This window comes from Xenopus laevis, chromosome 3L, assembly GCF_017654675.1.
Source record: "Xenopus laevis strain J_2021 chromosome 3L, Xenopus_laevis_v10.1, whole genome shotgun sequence".
NCBI lineage: Eukaryota > Metazoa > Chordata > Amphibia > Anura > Pipidae > Xenopus > Xenopus laevis.
Genome location: NC_054375.1, coordinates 18,876,277 through 18,885,128, shown reverse-complemented (window position 1 = coordinate 18,885,128; position 8,852 = coordinate 18,876,277).

The following is an 8,852-nucleotide window of genomic DNA, read 5'->3' as shown; positions in this document are numbered from 1 at the left end:
GTTTAGCAGACAAGTTGTATCTTGTAAATAGCTTGTTGTGCCCCTTACAACAGGTTTTAAGACTTTAAGGTTTTAAGACAGATTTTAACTTTACCTATCTAAATAATCCAAACTTTTTAAAATGATTTCCTTTATAAAACAGTACCTTGTACATTTGTTGCAACTTTTTTTTGCTTCGACTTTTTCAAGAAGAATTATTGATAAAAGTGGTAGTTTATATATATATATATATATATATATATATATATATATATATATATATATATATATATATATATATATATATATATATATATGTGTGTGTGTGTTTAATTACTTTAGGAATTTCAGCAGCTATCTGGTAGCTAGACTCCATTTTACCCTAGGCAACCAGGCAGTAGTAGTTTGAATCATGGCAGAATGAGAAAATGGAAAATAAATAGGAGAGGGCCAGAATAAAGAGATGTGATAAAAAATAACAATAGCAATAAAACTGTAGCCACACAGAGCAATACTTTTCTTTTAGGCTGCCAGGGGCAGTGACCCATATTTGAAAGCAGGAAAGAGACAGAAGAAGAGGTCTAACTTGAAAAATATAAAAACTTAAAAACAATACTAAAAGTTAACCAAAAGGCACACTAGCCCTTAAGACACAATTTTCAGTAATATTGTTAACCCAAAAACAAATTAAGTTAATTTACAAAATTTTCACCCATTCTCCTTATGTGCTTTCCTATTGGATGCTTGTTTTTCTTTCATATTGGTGCAAGGAGAAAATGTGCTGTGCAAATGCATCAGATTTCTATGGGGTGCCGTTTGTCCCAAATACATTCTGTATACAAAACTATCCCTAATACACAGAATGAATGTCTCTCATGTTATATAAGTATTTGTGACCATACACAGAGAAAAAAAATATACAAAAGAATTATTTCTATTAAAGAATGAAAACAAAATCTGGTTAGTGCACAAAAGGATGTCATTATATCACAAACTTCATTCTGTACATTTTAACAAGCAATCTGTCGCACAAATGTATAACCTCCATGTAACAGACGCACTTATGTGCAAAATTACTTACAGAATGAATTATGTAAAAACAAAATTGGACATAATATATAATAGTGTAACTAACTTGTGCTTGTTAAGCTAGATTTGACTGACAAAATAGATATTTGTGACAGAAAGCAAGATTTTATAGCACAGGATTCATTCTTTCCACAAAATGACAGTTTTGTTTCACAAAACAGATAAAATAACCATTCTGTGAAGCAACACTGTCAGTCACATTCCTGAACCAATAAGAAAAAAGCTTATTGCCATATACAAACAAGATGAGATGTGGCCAGCTCTGCTCCACATGGCTAAGGCAAAGTATCTGACCTGCTATAGAGGGCGCCCTCTAATGTCCCCTGTGCTGCATAGTAATAAACATGAACAAACCTTTCCTAAAAGAGCTGCTGTTAAACACTACAGGTTCATAAATGTAAGTTTTTACAAATGGCTGAGAAATATAATGCTGCACTTATAATGATTGTAGAGAAAGAAAAGTATGCAAAACTTATATAAATATGATCATTTTAGGCGATATGACTATTCTTATTGTAGTAACCTGCTTGTGTGGCCATTTTGGTTAAGGGCATTCCTGCTGTTTTGCCATTATCTTATGACTCACTCCTGTTCCTCTTCCTGTCTAAGCTGAGAGTAATAATGGGACAGGCCACACCCACCTGCGATGTTGTATTAAATGTACCAGAAGTTACTGTGCTTGTCTGGCTGCTTTGTCTGACTCTCAGAGTCAGTTATAATTTTTGTATATGATAGTTAGACTCCAATGTCTCCTCCTAGCTGTAATCTTGCACCAATTAGCTTGTAGTAGTCTCTTAATAATGTGCTTAGCTATAGTTCAACTACTACATAATAGCTTTAGCCAGAGATTTGGGACTGAAAATGTGAACACACATTGTGTTTAGTATGATGTGTAGCTTATATGAGCAGCCACTCCTGAGTACTGTGTGTAAACAAAAGGCTTCAGGACTTCAACTTTACCTCCTTTCGTGAATTCGGGTCTTTTCGCAGCTTAGGGACTTCAGCTTCGTCTTTTCGGCACTTCCGCATTCTGTAATATGCGAAATGGCCGCATGGCTCGGGCGCTCGTAAAGGGGACCCGGCTCTTTGAAAAATGCAGCACTTCTGGGCCCCCCTTCAGGCCCGGAACACTTGTCCCCCCTGCTGGCGGCCCTGGACATGCATGCGACATGGGCACAGTTGTGCTCTCTGCTCTAGTGTTGTGCCCCCCTCGACCCACTCTGATGTGAAAGGGTTAAGCACTGGGCAGGTAAGGGGACAGCATCATTAGAGTCTTTTGTTATAAATAAATACAAATCATTGTGCAGCTTGTTGCTTCTATATAAATAGATTATGAACCCTTGCCCCTGCCTAAATGACCCCCTTTTGTTTACACAAAGTACTCAGGAGTGGCTGCTCATATAACCTACACATCATACTATAGAGAATGCGTGGTCATACCTCCCAACATTTTGGAAGTAAAAAGAGGGACAAAAAATTTGTAGTCATGTAGAGCGGTGAATTTTTTTGACCACGCCATTTTTGTGGCCACACCCCGTAATTACCATGTTCATTTTACAAAATTTGGCAGGTTATAAAAGTTTGAAAATATTTCTCCTTATCTAAACTGTTAAAATTACTTATTTTCTTATCTCAAAATTGTTACAAAGTATCTTAGTTGCACCTGTTAGCTGTACTGGCCTCTCTGCCAAAAGCCAATTAAGTTAGAAATTTCAGACACAATAAAGATCTTTACACTTTGAATTGGTGCCTGCTGGAAGTCTGCGTTCATTGAGTGCCTGCTCCTTTTTACATTTCGGTTCATCCGCCCCCTATGCTGAGGGCTCAGGGCAGTGCACCTGGGCCACTTCCCTTACGTGGTGAGTAATTTGTTTACCACATTGAAGTACCCACACTACAGATGACTTCTTGTAAGTTAGAAATTTTGTTTCTTTTTCTGGCTGTTCAGTGCAGAGAAAAGAGGGACTTTCCAGTACAAATGAGGGACTGCAGGCTGAGCTGTTAAAAGAGGGACTGTCCCTCCAAAAAAGGGACAGTTGGGAGGTATGCACTGTGCACATGATCAGTCCCAAGTCTCTGGCTAAAGCTATTATGTAGTAGTTGAACCATACCTCCCAACATTTTGGAAATAAAAAGAGAGACAAAAAATTATTTTGCATGTAGTGCAGCAATTTTTTTGACCACACCCATTTTGTGGCTGCACCCCCTAATTACCATGTTTATTTTACAAAGTTTGGCAGGTTATAAAAATGTGAAAATATTTCTCCTTATCTAAACTGTTAAAATTACTTATTTTCTTATCTCAAAATTGTTATAAAGCATCTTAGTTGCACCTGTTAGTTGTACTGGCCTCTCTGCCAAAAGCCAATTAAGTTAGAAACTTTGTTTTTTTTTCTGGCTGTTCGGTGCAGAGAAAAGAGGGACTTTCCAGTACAAATGAGGGACCTCAGGTTGAGCTGTCAAAAGAGGGACTGTCCCTCTGAAAAAGGGACTGAGAGTCAGGCAAAGCAGCCAGACAAGCACAGTAACTTCTGGTACATTTAATACAACATCGCAGGTGGGTGTGGCCTGTCCCATTATTACTCTCAGCTTAGACAGGAAGAGGAACAGGAGTGAGTCATAAGATAATGGCAAAACAGCAGGAATGCCCTTAACCAAAATGGCCACACAAGCAGGTTACTACAATAAGAATAGCCATATCACCTAAAATGATCATATTTATATAAGTTTTGCATACTTTTCTTTCTCTACAATCATTATAAGTGCAGCATTATATTTCTTAGCCATTTGTAAAAACTTCCATTTATGAACTTGTAGTGTTTAATAGCAGCTCTTTTAGGAAAGATTTGTTCATGTTTATTACTATGCAGCACAGGGGACATTAGAGGGCGCCCTCTATAGCAGGTCAGATACTTTGCCTTAGCCATGTGGAGCAGAGCTGGCCACTCATCTTGTTTGTATATGGCAATAAGCTTTGTTCTTATTGGTTCAGGAATGTGACTGACAGTGTTGCTTCACAGAATAGTTATTTTATCTGTTTTGTGAAACAAAACTGTCATTTTGTGGAAAGAATGAATCCTGTACTATAAAATCTTGCTTTCTGTCACAGATATCTATTTTGTCAGTCAAATCTAGCTTGACAAGCACTAGTTAGTTACACTATTATATATTATGTCCAAGTTTGTTTTTACATAATTCATTCTGTAAGTAACTTTGCACATAAGTGCGTCCGTTACATGGAGGTTATACATTTGTGCGACAGATTGCTTGTTAAACTGTACAGAATGGAGTTTCTGATATAATGACATCCTTTTGTGCACTAACCAGATTTTGTTTTCATTCTTTAATAGAAATAATTCTTTTGTATTTTTTTTCCCTGTGTATGGTCACAAATACTTATATAACATGAGAGACATTCATTCTGTGTATTAGGGATAGTTTTGTATACAGAATGTATTTGGGACAAACGGCACCCCATAGATTTCGGTACCATATTAAAGCTTCCTTATCTGGCAGGTTTTAACATCAATGTACCAAATGCCCATAACATTTTCTCCTTAATATAACTGGCTTCACACATCCAAGTTTTCTATGAGTACTTTGGCTCCTTCCCATCTCACCAAATCCTTATGGGAGTTGAAGTTAACTGGAACTTAAGTTAAATGTAGTATGTTGTAGTATAGGATATCCTATTCTTAACAATATTTCAATTGGTCTTTATTTGTTAATTTCCATTGTTACAAGATTTTATTGTTTATGCCTCTACATTTTCCTGGCCTATTTGTTTTCCAGTCTCTATTTCAAAATGCTGCTTGGTTTCTAGGGCACATTGGATAAGATAAAAACCGTAGCTATGAGTTATTGTGTAATAAAGCATAATTATGTCAGGAGATGGGACTGTAAAGCTGGCCAAACACCCACTCATGGCAAGGTTGCAAAACATGAGGATCTTTGCCCAATTTTACCTCCAAGGTCTTTGGCCAAACTGCGATGATCCAATTATTGGCCATGGGGCAACACCTGGATCATCCTAGGGACTTATGTGGACCCAGTTGGCAAGTAGCCCATCAACATGCCAATGTGGTTCTCTGGCCAAATTCTATATCAGTTTGTCATAGGGTTCTCACCTGGTCAGTGTTTTACTGGCTTGGTTGGTAAAAATAAGAAAATTGTTGCCACACTTACCGTAATTTTAATTTCCTGGCCATCATCCTCCATAGCATCTTAATGTATGTGGGGATACTACCCATATGTTTAGATGCTATGGAGAATGATGGCCAGGAAATTAGAAAATTGTTCACATATTTACCATAATTTTTTCCTGGCCATCAACCCCCATATCATCTAAAAATACGGGTAGTATCCCTGCATACATGTAGATGCTATGGAGGGTGATGGCCAGGAAATTACATTTGAAATTATTCATAGGGAACAAATATGAAAATATAAGCAGGCTTGGTCGGTAAAATTATGTTTGATGCGAATGTTATTCATAGGGCCGAAATATGAAAATATAAAGCCGGTGTATTTTTTCAGAAAAGATGACAACTCGTAGGTGGACAGTGTGCTGGGAGGCCCCCATACACAGGCAAATAATCTTGATCTGGAGGGGCAGAATTGTCAATGTTTAGTGGCCTGTGTATCGCCAACTTTACTTTGAGATCGTGTGTATAGTAAGGCAAGATGCTGTCGGGGCATAGAACAGTAACTAACGGTTAGTGTGTACAAAATGGCAACACAGGTTCAGAAAACTTTTCATTGGGCCTGTCCAACTTTCAGTCATGAGTTGTTCAACTGTTGTGGATACCTTTGTCCCTGATTCCACTGATCTCAGGGAGTGCAGGGATTTGTAGTTCAACAACTGCAAAGCCAAAGTTTGGACATCCCTGCACTGTAATATTATTGCAATACCCAAGCATGTCTGGTTCGACAGTCTGTACAGGTCTTTAGGAGATTGTAAACAGATTATCAACAAGGTAGAGAGTATTCGAGTAAGATATGGTTTCCATAAACCCGTGCCGGGGTTTATACATTCTGCATAATTCCATTATTGGCTCTATCTTTTCTTGGGCTGTTTATGAGCTATTTATGCATTCTGAGGAGCCATAAGTCAGTCAGTATTGTCTGAGGGTGGAGATGTATTATACTCACAGGGGTACTGAGGCAGAAACACATTAAGGGAAAGGATCACCAGGAAATGAAATTACGTATACACATTTAGGGCAGAGACACATGCAAAGATTTGGGGAGATTCTCACTGAAAAGCCTTCCCGCCAGCTAGAATCTAAATTGCTGGAGGGATGGCACTCGGAGTGATTAATTTTCCGAAGTCGCCTGAAATTTCCTCGTGAGGCAAAATGCTCACTTAAAAGCTTGTTTACTTTTCGGTTTTTCTCAGGTTCTTTATTTTTAAGAATTGTATTAATTTGATTTTTGATTTGATTTCCCCTTTGTGAAAGCACATTCTCAGCAAAACATTCCAATAGACAGCCAAGTAGAAGAAATGTTATGTCCTTGTGAACCTGGGCCACTTCCTCAATGTGGTGAGTAACATTTATACCTTATTGGAGACCCTTATTAAAGTTTAAATAAAAGTCTTGACTAAACTAGAATCCACGATTGAACCATATTTATTATTAAAAAAAAAGGCACAATGTAATTGGGGACAAACTCGATAAAATCAAGCAAAAACCGGACTTGTACAATTTTTTCAGGAGTTTTTTTCTGAATTGCTTGATTTTTTCAGATTTTTGCCTGAATAGTCCGAAATAGTCTGATTTTCAGGTTAATTCCAGCACAGACCACAGAAATGATCAAATAGGATAGGGACCTCTCCGATTGACTTTTATAAATAAATCTGGATTATTTGGATATAATAAAGCCTATGGAAGATGGCCTTTTCGTAATTCAGAGATTTTTAGATAATTGGTTTCCGTATAATGGATCCCATACCTGTACAAATAACAGGAATCCCATCTCCCATTTTAATCAAATAATTTCTTCAAAAATGACCATCCCATTTTAAAACAGTACCTTGTATTTGATCCCAACTAAGGTATAATTCATCCGTATTGGAGGCTAAACAATCCTATTCGGTTTATTTAATTTTATTTAATGTTTAAATAATTTTGTAGTAGACTTCATGTTTGGAGATCCATATTATGGACAGTCCCCTTATCTGGAAAATCTTAGGTCCCAGGCATAGATCCCATACCTTGTTATAAAGCTACAGGGTGTTCATACACCTTTATAGGTACAGCTGAGCATATAATAACCCTTTTAAAATAATTCTCTATTCATGAGGTGTGCCTCACCTAGAATCTCAGTCCATATTTACTGGAAAAACTGTGATGTGCTATAGGTTATGATTGAGAACTACCAGTTAGGGTATAAGTTAGATATGCCATTGCTTAGTTGGGGGGGATTGTATGGACACACACCTTCACATGTAGCTTTCCTTTCAGTAGGTGTGGGTGGGGTTCATGAAAGGAAAGTTATATTGACCTAATGGTGTTCTACTTGGAAGGAGTAAAAGTTCAGAAAATTAATTTAGATAACTCTACAATATGCTTTTGTTTTTTTTATATCTTTGGGGTTAATCAAGTGAGCTCATTGGTGTAACATAATAAATCACTTTACCCAGGGCAGACTAGATATATGATGTCCATTGTTTGCACAAATACAGTAATTGATAAACAGTGAGTAGCCATTGTGTCTTTTATACAGCTCAGGTTAGGTTTTTTATTGAAGCTAGAATTCTTTCTCTGCTAACACATTTATTTTTAAATTATTTGAAATTTATCAGTTGAGAAATCAAAAAATTCAATCTAGGATCTCATAATCCTCTAAATTCAACCAAGACTGTATGATGATCAGTCTGAACAGCACCTTGTGACTGGTCATATATACCCAGATCATCAGGCAGTATGGTTAAAACCGACCAAATTACCAAACCAAATTTGGGCATGTATGGCCAGCTTAAGCTAGTGACACACTCAAGTACATGCTGTGTCAAAAAAGTACGGCCAAATACACCACATCGTCAGGCATCGCAGTGTAAAAAAATGATGCACTTATCAAGTTGTTTACTGATTTTCAGGAATCCAGCATAAAAATATGCAACTGCTTGAAAAATTCCAACATGTTTTTATGCATTATTTTTCAGAGCACCTTTGCTGGAACTTAATTGACACTTGAAGTTTTCCCATTGACTTTAATAGATTATTGTAAGTGTAAAATAACTGTAACCACTGTTTGGGAGGCACAACATCAAACATACAATACGGTAGGCCCCTTGGTGTTTTATCAGCCAACGCAGAAACTCTCAGAGACAACATCGCTTTTTTTTCTAATGATGTGCTAGTGAATATTTATTGCACTTATTCAACCCCCCCTTTCTCTGATTCAGAACCAGAAATAAGCACAAGATTAAAGACAAACTGCTGCGGAGAACCTTATTGTAAATAAATGTCAGCAAACTGCAAGCACTTACCATGGCAAGATAAAGTGTCCAAAGGTAATGTAACCAGGATAAGATATAAACAAATAAATAACTTGGACAAACAGACTTAATGAATGGAAGGGAATCTGCAAATTTTCTTAATATACTTTTTCTTTTCATATTTAGCTTTAAATAATTAGCAACTTCCTTGAAAACTTTTAATTATTCTCAGGCTTTTTTGGGGGCAATATACACTTGTTCCTGTCTTTAGAAATATCCTGCTATGTAACTAGGGTTTGTAAGTTTAGCATACTAAAAAAAACAGTGGCTTTGATTTGTTAAT